At 44.2% G+C, this 14,876-nt stretch overlaps 1 protein-coding gene across 5 annotated transcripts in view; it reads right to left on the reverse strand.

Moving 5' to 3' along the window:
* Positions 1-14,876, reverse strand: part of LOC125424615 (cell migration inducing hyaluronidase 1) — a 139,419-nt gene that overhangs the window by 61,721 nt on the left and 62,822 nt on the right. Inside the window, exon 1 of one of the 5 annotated variants that reach the window (XM_048482002.1) lies at positions 4,791-4,815. The exons of 3 other annotated variants lie outside the window; for them this stretch is intronic. The gene's annotated coding sequence lies outside the window, so the exon portion shown is untranslated. Of the gene's footprint in view, positions 1-4,790; positions 4,816-14,876 lie in introns of those variants that run through there. One more of the 5 variants, XM_048482004.1, reaches the window with a different exon arrangement.

Genomic DNA, 14,876 nt, shown 5'->3' on the forward strand with positions numbered 1-14,876 from the left:
TGCCTAGCAGACTGAAATCCAGCAAGCGCGGCGCAGGGATGGAGAAAGCAGCCAACTCTCAAAGCCTTTCCGAAAGCAAGAAAAAAAATAGGACACGCTTATCAGGAAGCCAGTACAGTGAAAATCACAAAGGTCAGTTGGATTCCAGCTGCAAGTTCTCTTCTGGTCAAGAAAAGCTTCTTTGCTTAGCCACCAAAGGCTGTCTGGCATCTGAGAGCAGGGTTTACATCTCTCTTTCTGGCAGGACACTTGTTTTTCTTTAAACACACAGAATCCCAGCTGTTGGGCGACTTCCAAAGAGCAAATATTAGCAGACAATGCTAAAAGTAGATACAGGAAGCCGTTAAGTCAGGCCTTTCGCCAACTGCCCGCTGTAGGTGTCAATCTCCTGACATAATTGCTGCCCGGATGATCTCAATACCCTTCCTCACTTCTCAAGGCCTGAAAAAAAAAATAGCTTAGCGGCTTTGGAAAGGATCTTCAAGCTCACGGAGGATAATTTGCTCAAAGATACTCTCTGCTGGTGGAAAAACAAGCTATAAAGAATATTATATAAGTTATGGATGTTATTATGACTCCAGATTAGTTCTTTGACATGTCCTATATGGAATATAATTCCCACTCAGTACCCACTCTTTTGAGTGAGATAGGGAAGTTTTATATTGTATATAATATACATGAAAATTGCATGACTGAAAACTCCATGTAGAGTAGTTTTGTTTCTTTTTGCTTTCTTTAACCAATTATGATAGTATCTGTTTTAAACACTTTTTTGGGGTCATTTCCCCTGCAAGCATATCTTGCAACCGTTAAGTGGAAGAATTCTCGTTCAAAAGATTGCAGTCTTCTATATTTACAAAACACTTATCCTGATTTGTTCTGCCAAAAGGCATTCTTTCTATTCTGTAGCATCACGCTTCGATTTACTCTATCCATTCGGCTAACCTTTTTACTGCACCAAGGGATAATCTTGTAGCATTTCCTTACTACGGACCACAACCTCTGCCATTCCGATGTGCTGCAACCAAACTGGGTAGTCTTCCAGTTGCCACAGAACTCTTAGACTTCTTCTTTGCTGCTAAAGATGGAATTTAGTGTTTTTTTTTAATGTGTTGCATGTTTGGAGTGTTGTAGGGTTTCTGGGCTGTGTTCCAGTAGCATTTTCTCCTGACGTTTCGCCTGCATCTGTGGCTGGGATGAGAATGATGCCAGCCCGGAAATCCCACAACACTCCAGTGATTCTGGCCATGAAAGCCTTCGCCAAAACACTGTTGCATATTTGATTACCTCTTCAAAAAGCCCTCAGAAATACTGATCTTAATAGAAACAGAAGATGTTCTGCATGCCCACTTGGAGATGGAATTTTTAATTCGTGCTCTGTTGCTTCCTGGACCTTGTAAGACATCTCAGTACCGATGGATTCGCATCAAACACCAATAAATCATGCTACCATGGGGAGGGGGGGGGGGGGTGAAACAGCCAATGTCACCCAGACAATACCTCTTGTGCTAGGAACAGGCAGACAGTACCTGTGATCTTCCAGAGAGTCCAACTGAATCTGGTTTTCCTTCACTGACTCTTTGAAATTAACAGGGCCTTTTCCTACTAAGTGCCAGGAGCTAACCTTCCACTGGTACAGCAGGCCAGCTGCTGAAACCTCCTTGTAAGTTTGCTGTTAAGCAGCAAGGCAGAGGACTGTTTTCTTTTGTCCCTCTGCGGCCCTGTTCTTGTTTACACATGGTTCACCTCAGCGCCTGGCCTCTCCCAACCTTTCAGCCAGGATTTAGAAAGTGTAATTTTCCAGAAGGTCAAGCATATTGTTCCCGACTTCAGACTTGCCAGCTCTTTTGCCCTTGGTTCAACAGGGAGGGGAGGGATACATGGGATATTATGGAGAACCAAGGCCAGATCAGTCAGAGATGGTCAGAGACTGCAAGAATTTTCCAGAAGGTCAAGCATATTGTTCCCAACTTCAGATTTGCCAGCTCTTTTGCTCTTGTTCGGTGGGGATGGGAGACCTAGGATATTATCATTTTGGAGAACAGATGTCAGAGATGGTCACGAGACTGCAAAGCATGTTCACAAACATTTGGTCTGTGCACTCATTTCATTTGATTTAAGCCTGATTAGGAGTCCTGTTATATGTGCTGTTTCATCACAAAGATTCACCTCTAGATTACAAAAAAATATGGATATCGTACAAATGTTTTTTTCAGTCTCTTGTACACATAACAAGGAGCAGTCTGGAGTAATCTTGTGTCAAGGGGAAATAAGTATCTGATAAGGTTGTATGCATTCCATTGCCGGATTGCAGAATGTGGTGCCAGGATGAAAGTTCGGCATCCCAAGAATCTGTGTTTTCTTCTGCTTTTGGACATAAAACTCACAATTCTTAAATAGTCTCAAGCAAGCAAGGAGACGACTCCAGGAGATTCTTCCCTGCTCTCTCCTAGGACAGCAGAATTTTCTATCTGTGCACCCCATCAAACTAGATACCAAGATAAACTTCATAAGCATATAGCTTTGTCAGATGCGGGGTGGTTTTTTTTGCAGAATTCAGTCCAGAGAAAAAAAATATGTTTTCCCTAAAGTTAAATACTGACTGTTCCAGACTAGACTAGAATACATAGAAGTAAATAAATAAATAGAAGTAGATTCTTTCATACCTCTAGCTTTTCTAAAATCTAATATTCTCCTGTTTTGTAATCTTGTGATCCAGTTCTTTTTTGTACTGTTTGCTGTGTGTTGTTGTTGAAGAAGAGGCGGAGGAGGAGGAGGAGGAGGAGGAGGAAGACGAGGAAGACGAGGAGGATGAGGATGAGGACGAGGAAGAAGTGTTTGGATTTATACCCACCTTTTTCTCCTGAAAGGAGACTCAAGGTGGCTTACAAGCTCCTTTCCCTTCCTCTGTGACTAGCCTAAGGTCACCCTGCAGAAGTGTGGAACCACATCTGATTCCCCAGATCAGCCTCTGCCACTCAGGTGGAGGAGTGGGTAATCAAACCCGGTTCTCCAGATTAGAATCCACCTGCTTTTAACAACTACACCATGCTGGATCTTGGGGGTACAGAATGGGGTGGGGGGACAGCACAGGGATTAGGAAGGAACCAGACTGTGCAATGCCACAGAGTTTATCCCTCACCATCTGTGTTCTCCAGGGAAATTGATCTCCGTAGTCTGGAGATCAGTAGAAGTTCCAGGAAACCTCTAGGTCCCACCTGGGTATTGGCAACCTCAGTGAGAAAGGCTGACTATAAGTGAAGTAAATAATGTAATATTTCACTTTGGGTTTCCCAATAGGCTGATACACTTACCCCTGGGTACAATCACCAAGACCTAAGTTGTAATTAATATCCATTCTAAGTTTCATGAAGCACAGTGGAGCATTTAAGAATTTCAGTCACCCTTTTTGTAGCAGAAATTCTTACACCCGCCAAAGTTAAGTGTTAAGTAGCTCCTCAAGGTGACTGCAGTCAGGGTATTAATGAGAGGTAATCACCTTTTCACTTAACACTCCTCTTATTAATGAAATGCTTTAAGAGATAACAGTCGAAGGAAGAGTAAAATGTAATGCAAACAACTGTTTGAATATCAAAGGGGAACCCGCCCCCCCCCCATCAGATTCATTCATCTTACATTTGCATTTCAAGGATGGTTGGACCCATTTCTTTTCCATCAGTTCTTGTTTCAAGCTGCCTTTTCTTGGTAAAACCCTCCCTGCTTTCACCTTTCTTCTGCCGCTTATAACTTTAAATATAGCTGGGGAAGTTCAGCACATCAGATGAAGCAAGCTCTGACTCACCAAAGCTTGCGGTGGAATAAATTTTGGTAGAGATAAATGTTACGGGGCCACCGGACTGTTGTTTAATTTTCTCTTTCAAGGATCACGCACCTTCCAGAACAATGTTTGCCCTCTCATCTCCACCTTGCCTTCCAGTATCACAAAAAACTTCATTCCTGAACCTTTTTATGCACTCTTTCTGTACACATATGCACACACATACAGATCCCAATTGATCAAAGAGCTACTGTTCTAAGGTTTGCCAGAAGAAGAGGAGGAGAAGGAGTAGTAGTTTAGATTTATACCTCTCTTTCTCTCCTGTAAGGAGACTCAAAGGGGCTTACAAACTCCTTTCCCTCCCCCCTTCACAACAAACACCTTGTGAGGTAGGTGGGGCTGAGAGAGCTCAGAAGAACAGTGACTAGCCCAAGGTCACCCAGCTGGCGTGTGTTGAAGTGCACAAGCTAATCTGGTTCCCCAGATAAGCCTCCTCAGCTCAAGTGGAAGAAGCAGGGAATCAAACCCGGTTCTCCAGATTAGAGTGCACCTGCTCTTCACCACTACACCACGCTGGCATTTATTTTTCTGTGAAGAAGGACAGAGGGAGAAGCTCGAGGATATCGACCGGAATCCTTTGCACCCTTGTCAAATTACAAATAAACGTTTAAAGCTTCCATACTGAGTCAGACTCTTGGTCTATCAAAGTCAGCGTTGTCTGCTCTAAACGGCAGCAGCTTTCAAGGTTTCAAGGCCTTTCTCATCACCTGCTATGTCATCCTTTTAACTGGAGATGCTGGGGCTCAAACTTGGGAATTTCTGCACACAAAACAGATGCCCCGTGCCTACATATAAGTCCTAAACTACATAAGGAAACCAGTACAAAGCACGGCAACCAGTACAAAGCAGATATACAGGGCAGCTTCACTTGTGTGTGCCCCAGTCCCAAGGACTCCAGTAATACCTGCTCTAGTAGCTAATTTTTTTTAAAAAAAGAAGACAGCTCTCCTACCTTCTGCTCAGCAAATCAATCCAGGTTCTCCTTCCCCTCCTCAATCTGTTTGCTTCCTGGCAGCCTTTGACACTCTTCTGCCGCACGTTTCTCAAGAGACCCGGTTTTCTTTTGACACACTTTTGAGCTGCATCAGTTTTGATGCTTTGTGGTTTGGAGGCCGTTCAGCAGTGTGATGTCAGCCCCGGCAGAAAGACGAGACTGCCAATTACAGAGACAGCTCTACTCACCAAACTTTGGCCAGTGCCATTAGCCCCCAGCGCAGAGGAACTCTCACGGCGTCTCAAAACCTTCTAGCCGGAGGGGGAATGAAGAACTCAAGAAACCTTATGCTAGGTTACCTTAAGCAGGGATCAGCAACTCTGCTGCAGAATGACAAAACAGCAGTGTCCCACAATGGTCTAACCGCTGGATTATGGTTTCGCATTACTCTTCACAATTCCTCTATATAATTATACGGGGAGAGGAAAAAACTATTCCCTCTGGAAGGGTGAGTGCAAGACACACAGCTATGTTCAAAACAAACCTCTAAGGCAACACAGATCTCTCCAGCAAGGTATAATTTTGCAAAACATCTGGGGCTAGGGGCTCTAAACTTTGTTTTGCCACCTGCAGAAGTGCAATGTATTTTGACAAATCTTTCCTTTTAGAAACATGCCACTCAGTGCCAAATGAAAGCAATCGGCACTCAGAGCCACTGGACCGTGTTGGTAGTTACATCCACAATTTCAGCTCCATTTACAGTCAGATCCTGTTATTGTATTCCTACAATAATTACTGAACAACTAATAAGTGTAACGAGTCTCTATTCCCTTCCACAGATACCTGTTTATTTCTTCTACAACAGATTAACAGGACAACCCTGAGAACAGTTACACTCTTCTAAGGCAGCATAGTGCAGTAGTTAGAGAACTCAACTAGAATTTGGGACCCCTGTGCAAGAACTGGGAAATTACTGATTCACCTCACCACACCGAAACATGTGACATAGCCGTCTGTGGCATGTTTGTTTGAATCTACTTGTTGCTGTATTTATATTCCAAGACTAAATCATGGCACGTGGCAATATATATTTTTCTGATATATTATTCCACAGAAGAAGTTTGTTAAAAATGTGGATCTTTTACCGTGGAAGCCTGTTTTGAACTTAATGGTTCTTGTACGGCTCTGTTCCCATGGAACCTTGCTTGACTGCATTTTGTCTTTAAATCTACCAGGAAGTTGCTGAGAGAACTTAGTACTGCACTTTAAGTGCGCACATGGAGATTCTGTGCCTTTCCAATGTGCGAAGAGACTTCACTGGTTGGATTACATTCTGACAGCTTGTGGCATTTGGATGGTGTTTGTTCGCCTATTTTATATATGCAACTTGTTTACACCAGTTTGATTGCAAGCTGTCATGTATGATATAGATTTATAACATAAGAATGATTTGCCATACTTGTATAAATTTTGATTGCACTTCACCTTAAATTTCTTTTGTATCTTCTATGCTTGAGAATGATTTTATGCACAGCAACCTGGAGCACAGTGATTTCATTTTTCCCTGCTGTTTTACACTGTAACCCTATTTGGTTTGTACTGACCCACGAGATGATGTCACATCTCAATGTTCTATGTTTTAGAGGGTTGGTTTGCCATTGTCTTCCCCAGTTGTCTATACTTTACTTCCAGCAACTGGAGGACTCATTTTACCAACCTTGGAAGGCTGAGTCTATCTGAAACCTGTTGGAATCAAACTCAAGTCATGAGCAGAACTTTGACTGCAGATTACTACTCTGAGCTACAGAAGAAGAAAAAGGAGGAGGAGGAGGAAGAATAAGAATAGAGAGCAGGAGCAGAAGCTTGAATTTATACCCCACCTTTCTCTGCTGTAAGGAAACTCAAGGTGGCCTCAAGCTCCTTTCTCTTCCTCTCCCCACAACAGACACCTTAAGAGGTAGATGGGGCTGAGTGAATTGGGAGAGAACTGTGGCTAGCCCAAGGTCACCCAATAGGAATGTAGGCGTGAGGATACACATCTGGTTCCCCAGATAAGCCTCTGCCACTCAGGTGGAGGAGCGGGGAATCAAACCCAGTTCTCCAGATTAGAATCCACCTGCTCTTAACCACTATACCACACTGGCTGCTAGGACCTGAGAAACCCAACTTCAAATCCCCACTCTGCCAACAAACTCATGAAGCTGCCTTCTACTGAGTCAGCCCCTTGGCTATCAAGCCCAGGATTGTCTACTTGGAGTGATATCAAGTCTCCACAGTCTTAGGTGGACCCAACCCACATTTAATGTTCCTTTAACCTAAAGGTAGCAGGGTTGACTCAGGACCTTTTATATAAAAAGATATTCTAACGCCAAGCCAAGGAACCCTGCCCATCCCTTGGAAAGTTATCACAATCATCTTCATTAGCAGTGCACAAGCCCTTTAGAAGGATAGATGCTCTTTCCCGCACTGTGTTATCACAAGGAAAATCAGGGTGTGTTTTATATGTTTCGTGTGAGGCAACAGCTAGATCTAGGAGGCTCTGCCCGCATCGAGGAGGCTCTTCACCTACAACATATCCCCTGATATTCTCCTGTCCTTCCTTTAGCAGACAACTCAGTGTGGAAAAGAGTTCTTAAAAGGCAAAATAATTGCAAACCACTGCTGTAGAACATGCAGATTTTTTCCCAACACTCTTGGAAAAAAACCACAGGAAACAAATCCAATGTAGACTAAGCTGACTGAACTCAGAGCCTGAGTTCCATGCAAGATCACTCCAAACCGAAATTCTTGAAAGTCTTGGGTTCACCTGAGCAGACTGATAAAATGATACCAGCTCTCCGTTGGGTGATGCGCAATAAGTTTGATAGGGAAGGAAACTTTTCAATGGGAGACTTTCATACCAACGGAATTAAACAATGCATCGATTCTGGAAGCTGTTAATACAGGGAGGTCTCTCTGAATCACAGAACTATAGAGTTGGAAGGCCATCTAATCCAACCCCCTGCCACGCAGGAACACAAAAAGCACTGCTGACAGATGGCCGTCCAGCCTCCGCTTAAAAACCTCCACCACCCTTTGAAGCAGCATATTCCATTGTCAAAGACCCCTTACCGATAGGAAGTTCTTCCTAATATTTAGCTGGAATCTCTTTTCTCCTGGTTTGAATCCATTATTCCTTGTCCTAGTCTCTGGAGCAGCAGAAAACAAACTCATTCCCTCTTCAACGTGACATCCCTTCAAATATTTAAACATGGGTATCATGTCAGCCCTTAACCTTCTCTTCTCCAGACTAAACATCCCCAGCTCCCTAAGTCTCTCGTCGTATGGCATGGATTCCAGACTTCTTACCATTCTCTGCAACAACACAGTGCAGACAGTCAATACAGTTGCCAGACCTACTATGAATAAAATAACCGGCAAAAGGATTTTCCAAGCATTTGGGCAACATTCTCTTAATACACTGGATGTTGGTCAATTTCCTTACTAAATTGCCTCACTTAATGAAGGTTTTCTGTCTGACGAAAAGAGCGCAACGTTTGAAAAACTATAAGGTCAGCGCAGAATATATTTATTAGTGGTAAAATAGGATGCTTGCTTTTTAAAAAGCCCTTCTTGATACAATCTTGTAAAAAACAAACATTTGATTAATGCTGCTTCCTTGATGCAGCAGATCCAGCTGTGCATGTTTCTTGCTTCCATTGATCTGTGACCTTTGTTGTCCCAAATCTTTGTGGTCTGAACAGCATCCTCTAGGAATCAGGGATGCAGAAGCCTGGACAGAGGCAGATTTCTGGCCGATGGTGTGGTTGCACATTTTAATCCAAGAGGGTCTGATTCCTTTATATCCAAGCGTGGCAAAACTACCTGAGAATCAAGAAAAGGAGACAGAGAGAAAATGACAGGCAGAGAAATTAAGTTGGGTGTGATTAATATCACAGCGTCAGACAAACAATTTAGGATAAACGTCACAAACGCTGCAAGCAGGCACCTAATTTCCATGCACGCATTCCAAAATTATTACTTAGAAAGCAATCTCAAACTCACATACACACGATGGGGGAAAAAACATCTTTGCCTAATCCATGTTTATTTATGCTGTGCGGTTGTCAATTCTGATTTCTGAGCGTTCCCACACACAAAATTTGGGAGCATTTCAAGAGACTATTGCAAAAAGAAAACCTCTGTCTGGCTCAAAGAACAGCATTAAAATTATACCTTTAATAGAAATAATTAAAAAGTTTGTATCAAAAAGACAAAAATACCAACAATAAGGGAAAAGACAAAACGGGGATAACACATTACAAACAGAAAGGGGATCCCAAAATATACTCCAAGTCTCTGTATAAAATTATAAATGATATCCCTTCAGTGAAAATCCAAAAAGTAACACAAGTTGGAAGGATTCCAATGGCCAGATCTTCAGCTGGATTCCGTTCCAGGAGACAGGCCACATATAAACATCAGTTAGTAGAAACATCAGTTAGTGGTGGTAATGAGAGACCCCATGTGAGTGAAAAGGTACATAGGATTTAGTGTAGCATTGTCCCAGCACACTCTCACACTGGTGTTATTCCATGCTGGCTGGCAGATATACTAGTGGAAACACCTTGGATGCAAACATTTTTCAAAGCCTTCTAAAAGCACTGTTCTTACTACATTTACTTATGCATTGAAAATAGTAAAGCTCTGAGGTTTCTGTGTTCCTGAAAGATTGCAGAATTGGGAAATCTGCTGTCCACAGAGCTTTGGGAAAGCACACCTGCCTTGAAGGTCTGAAGAGAGATTGGGATAGCTTCAGTCTGCTCTAGCCCCACCTGTCCTTCATGCTCTAGAGTTTGCATTTGCTCAGATGCCCCACATGGAGCACACCTCAAAACCCACATGGGCTGAAGCCCTGGCAGATCTCATGCTGGCATTCTGTTCACACAGAGCAGGAACCTAACAGCTGTGCATATCCTCATGTGGGTCCCCATGCTGCAACCACAGAGTGATACAGTTGGAAGAGACTAGAAGGACTATCAAGTCTAGCCCACTGCAATGCAGGAACACACAGTCAAAGCACTCCTGACAGATGGCCATCCAACCTCTGTTTAAAAACCTCCAAAGAAGGAGACTTCACCACACTCCATGGCTGTGTGTTCCCCTGTCGAACAAGAAGCTCTCCCTGATGTTTAGGTGGAATCTCTTTTCCTGTACTTTGAACCCATCACTCAATTCATGCTACAGCCATAATGCATCAAGAAATGTGTTTTGGTCCATGTGGGTGTGGCTTCCATTCATGCAAACCAAAACTCTGGAAAAGCAGGGTTCTGAGTCACATGCCTGAACTTGGACCTCTGTGGAAAATCCACGTGTTGCCCAGTTCACATGTAACATTGACAGGTCCTGCCTGGTCACCGGCAGAGGATGGGGGGCAGGGTTGCCAGATCCAGGTTGGGAAATTCCTGGAGATTTGGGGATGGAGCCTGCAGAGAGGAAGGACCTCGGTGGAGCACAAGGCTGTCGAGACCACCCTCCCAAACCCCCATTATCTCCAGCGGAAGTGTAATCTGGAGATGTAACTCCAGGGGATCACCAGGTCCCGCCTGGAGGCTGGCATCCATATCCACATGTTATGCAATTGTGTGGCTGGGGGGCATCCCTCTCTGTGTGAACAGAAATCCCAGTGTAACATCTGCAAAGGGCGAAAAGCAACGGTCTAAAGGCACCTACCTGCGCAGCCTTCTATGGAAACACAAACTCTTAACACGCGAACAGCAGGTGGACGTAACAAGCACGGCAGAAGAGCAAGGGCAGGCCAGAACAAACCCGGTCGCCTACTCCCCATAGGGGTTTAATCAGCAGCACAGGACCAACACCACCACAGGCCCCGCAACTGTACAGCGAGAATTTGTCCTCCGACACCCTGCTCCAGAGGAATGCCTCAGCTCTTTCAAATGGGCAACAAAATGTAATTAAAGAGCATGAGGGCAAATACCACACACGGTGGAATTGGAGGGTGGGTGGGTGAGTTTTAATTAGCCCTGCTGTGAAGATCCAGATAGGAATTTTACTAGAATGGTGTGTGTGTGGGGGGGGGGCTTTAAACACCCAGGCTCCTTTTCAAAAGTATGCAAAGAACGGCCCACATGTGGTAACTCTCCTTCGAGATCTCTCCCTCCAGCCAAACATGAAGGGCACGGCCCTGCCAACACCGTATTGAGGAATGTATCCCTTGCCAAGGAAAAAGTAACCTACCAAATGACAAGCACCCGTCGTTTCTCGCAGCTCTGTAGCTTCAATCTAACCAAGACTTTTCAAAATATAAAGACCTCCTCAGTGGCAGGATTCAAATAATTTAACAACCAGTTCCGGTGGTGGGATTCAAATAATTTAACAACTGGTTGTTTACAAGTACCATTTTAACAACCGATTCTGCCGAAGTGGTGCGAAAGGATTCAAGTAATTTAACAACCAGGAAGGAAAGGAAGTTCATTACAATTGTGTCACATACCTTCGTGACCAAATAGATGCTGCCAGCATGAATTTACAATATAACCGCAGTTATGTACCGTGCACCCCTGAGTGTTCTTTAATCCACTCCCCCCCAGAAGGAAAAATCTTGTATACTTTCAAGACAGAAGGACACAAAAGGAACACAATTTTGCCTTTCGTTGCACTTTTATATACTATGCACAAGGGCAGAAATATAAAACGGAACTTCCCTTTAACCAATAGGGCCTAACAACACAATTAGCTCTTCAATACCTGAACTATTTAAAGACAGAGAGAGAGAGAGAGAGAGAGAGAGAGAGAGAGAGAGCTAAGTATGTTTCAGCACGGATATTTTAGCAGTACCCATCAGACTGAATTTCAATCGCTTTTCTTTCTGATAGCATCAGCTTTTTGTGGACAAAGCAAAGCAAAAGAAAAAAAAGAACTGGCACATTCCAGCATCCAAAAAGTAACGCTACTCATAATCTCTGACTGGAAATAAATCCAAGTCCACTGTTGACCTCTCCTTGAGAAGGCAACTAAGCTGAGGCCCAGACGGCTGGCTGGCTGATTTTCTTATCGAAAAAAGAACGAAAGAAAGAAAAGAAATTATACTCTGCAAAAGTCAGGTTTGGCTGCGCTCCTGGTCTGCTTTCCAGGAGGATTAATGTAAAGAAAGGGTGCCACAAAAAGGACGCTAGGAACGTGGCAATTACATTTGCACAAACACACTTTCCATCTGACAAGAATTCTGTATTTGACCAGCTTGGACACAGATCTCCTCTCCTGGGGGACAAACACTGGATTCGTTAATGGAAACCTCTTCCCCTGAACTAGCAAATGGAGGGGGGGGGGGGGCAAAGACTCTGGCTGATTTTCCTCCCATTAATCTTGAAAGAAAGATGAAGACAAAAGTCAGCAAGGCCTTCCGCACATGCAGAACAATGCCCTTGTTGCTGGATTTTACTGTGCAGAGTAGCAGAATTCACTTGCAAACTATTGTGAAAGTGGATTGAATGGGCATTATTCTGCATGTACGGAAGGATTGTTGTTTGTTTCTGCAGGGTTTCCCCCCGTTTTTGCAGAGGTACGTTCCATTTAGCCTCATCAAAACACAATTTCTGCCAAACTGTTACCTGCCCACAGGTACCCAAGATAAATGGATGGAGAGGGCCACGGCTGCAAGCCAGAGCCACCTGTCTGTGCATTCTTTTAATTTTTTCCCTTGCTCTAGGATAATTAAAAATCCCAATGAAAATCAGTTCAAGGAGCCAGTGCGGTGCAGTGGTTAAGAGCAGTGGACTCTAATCTGGAGAACCGGGTTTGATTCCCCACTCCACCACATGAGTAGCAGACTCTTATCTGGTGAACTAGATTTATTTCCGCGCTCCTCCACATGAGGCCTGCTGGGTGACTTCAGGCTAATTATGGTTCTCTCAGAATTCTCTCAGCACCACCTATGTCACAAGATTGTGGGGAGAGAAAGGAAGTTTGTGAGCCGCTTTGAGACTCCTTGTGGCTGAGAAAAGCGGGGTATAAATCCTGAGCACATTAGGAGAAAAAGAAAATACAGAATCTTGAAAGACATCAACGCAGTTTTGCTGTTAGTTGTTTTAATTCTGTTGCTTTTAGAATTACTCTCTGTCGTGGTTACTCACCTATTTACTGCTGTTACCCACCTTGGGCCCCAGTTAGCAGGGAAAAAGGTGGGCTTCTAAAGGTATACTTTTTAGAGATAGAACGGAAAGGAGTTGAGTTTAAATCTGAGTACAAAACCACAGACTCATTAAATGGCTTTTGGATCCTTCTCAGCTGCAGATCTGCAACCCAAACCCTTGCTTGCCAGAGTTAAATCAGATTGAGAGTATTAAACATGATTTCTGGCTACTTCAGGAATGATCAACAACAGCAGTTTACGTATAGGAGATACGGTAGCGGCCGACCGATCAGATTTGTGGTCATGAACTGCTCTGTATCCTCTTGGACATGAACTCTGCTTTTAGGTTACTCGACTGCTTTTGCCAGGAGTCAAGAGTTTTGTCTATAAAACTCTGTTGTTCCATGTTTATGTGGCGATGCAGAAAACCACAAGGAATGTGGAACAGATGCACGACAGAAAGAATCCGACCCCGATGCCGAAACACGTTCAAGGCAAAAAAAAAGATTCGGCCGCCTGTCAGAGAAGTCCAGCCATAGACTTGTTCAAAAAGGGGGGAAAGGGGCAGGGAGACAAAGTTTATTGGACAGTCTGGCAACCCTTCTAATTCTCATCTGTCCCCAAAAAAGGGAGCGGTGGCGAAGAATACACTGGTGAGAATAAATAGGGCACAATTTAGAAAATGGAAAAGTCAGTCACTGAAACGGCAGCCAGGAAACTGCTGTGACGGGATCTGGCATAAGTAATATTTCGAATGCTGGGTTTGGGGGGAGTAAAAACAAGAGCAAAGACACCCCCTGTTTTATCTGCAGATTGGTGGGAAAGTAGCCATTAACTTCAAAGCAGCTGACAGTTTTCCAGCGCTTGGCTTTCATCCGCCGTGACCCCGGCAAACTTCCAAAAGAAAACATAGTTTGGAGTTGTGCTCGCACGTCGCTTCCATCGCATTCTTCCAGGGACACATTTAGATGCAACAAAGTAGGTCAGTTCCTTCACCAATCATGCAGGGCTAGGTCACCTTGGCTGGCTCTGCGGAACTCACCTCTCTTGGATGGAGGTCTCGGCATAACGGGTTACCCCGCTGGCAACTTTTGCAGCATTGGTCACAAGGATGACGGACCGTGCATCTAGAACCAGGAGAAACCCTCAGCTGTAAAACAAGACCCTGGCCCATTCCACACAGCTCACAAAAGACATCTTGGGGATGTCCTAAAGAGGTGACTTCTTAATTTTACTCCACGCACCCAAAGTAAGGCGTCCTGGGGACGTCTTTAAAAAACCCCACCTCTCATTAGTTTTCCAGGCAGCACAGGAGGAAAGAGTTTTTTTTCCCGCCCAACTGTTTAGCTCTCTGGACAATTTCACCCTCCACTTGCGCCCGGCATTTTGTGTGATGCTGAAAGGATTCTCCCTGCCTCCATTTGCTGAAGGTTTCAAGGAAGTTTGCTCTGCAGGCTCCGATCCTGGGTGCCTTTTTAGCTCGAAAACTACATTGTTGTGCTCAGCTTTTCCTGCCGAATCTGGCAATGCATGGTTTTACTAATTTTTTTTACTTTGAAGGAGCTGTGTTCGTAGCTACGCAGGTACGCATATGAGAATTCTAGCTCCTCAGAACACTGCTCTACTGCCCATTCAGAAGAATGGGTAGACCTGCCCTCTGTGGACCATCTCAGTTTTTTCTTACAGCGTCAAAAAAACTTAGATGGTTCAAGGAGGGCACTTTCAGCTGCAACTTGATGGCTCTTTCCAGTACTATCAAGTCTTGCTTTTTTTCTCCAATGGTAACCCAAAACAGCCCTTCTGTTCTCCTCCATTTATTCACACAACAGCCACTACACTATGACAAAAGTTGGGGTGAAGAGCCTGTGACTGGTCCAAGGTCACCCAGTAAAAATCCAGGGAAGGGTGGAGATTTGCACCTGGGTCTCAGTTCCCAGATTGATACTCTAAGAGAGCCAGTGTGGTGTAGTGGC

The sequence above is a fragment of the Sphaerodactylus townsendi genome, linkage group LG17 (assembly GCF_021028975.2).
Source record: "Sphaerodactylus townsendi isolate TG3544 linkage group LG17, MPM_Stown_v2.3, whole genome shotgun sequence".
NCBI lineage: Eukaryota > Metazoa > Chordata > Lepidosauria > Squamata > Sphaerodactylidae > Sphaerodactylus > Sphaerodactylus townsendi.